Source organism: Odontomachus brunneus, unplaced genomic scaffold (genome assembly GCF_010583005.1).
Source record: "Odontomachus brunneus isolate Ranch 3 - 2012 unplaced genomic scaffold, Obru_v1 Obru_scaffold_086, whole genome shotgun sequence".
NCBI lineage: Eukaryota > Metazoa > Arthropoda > Insecta > Hymenoptera > Formicidae > Odontomachus > Odontomachus brunneus.
In genome coordinates, this window is record NW_022639536.1 from 975,217 (window position 1) to 975,715 (window position 499).

The following is a 499-nucleotide window of genomic DNA, read 5'->3' on the forward strand; positions in this document are numbered from 1 at the left end:
ACTAGCGAAGAGCTGTGCCCCCCGCACCCCCCCTAAAAACTAACCCAACCTATCGTCACATTAAACGTCAGTCATTGTTTATTAAAGTGTTCAACTTTTGTGTTAATGTAACGATAGGTTGGGTTAGGTTAGTTTTGAGGGGGGGGGCGCAGCCCCCCGCTAGTTGTTCGATATTGCAGTTATTATTCGATATTGCTCGTTAACGGTACACATTATCGAAAAATTGTAATATATTTTTCGAACTCCTTTCGTCAATAACTTTTTAACAAACAATGAGCGACGGCTAAAACCTTCTGAAGGTTATTCAGGAGGATGACCTCTATAATGTATGTCAAGGTCAAGGTGATCAAAGGTGACTCCCCTAAAGTGAACATTTACCAAGATTTCCATACTGCATTTTTGCCTTTCATCCACAGACATCATACAACATGCACCAACATGATCGGATTCATTATTGTAATCTTCAATGTTTAAAGTCTCAGTATCCATTGTATCCTCC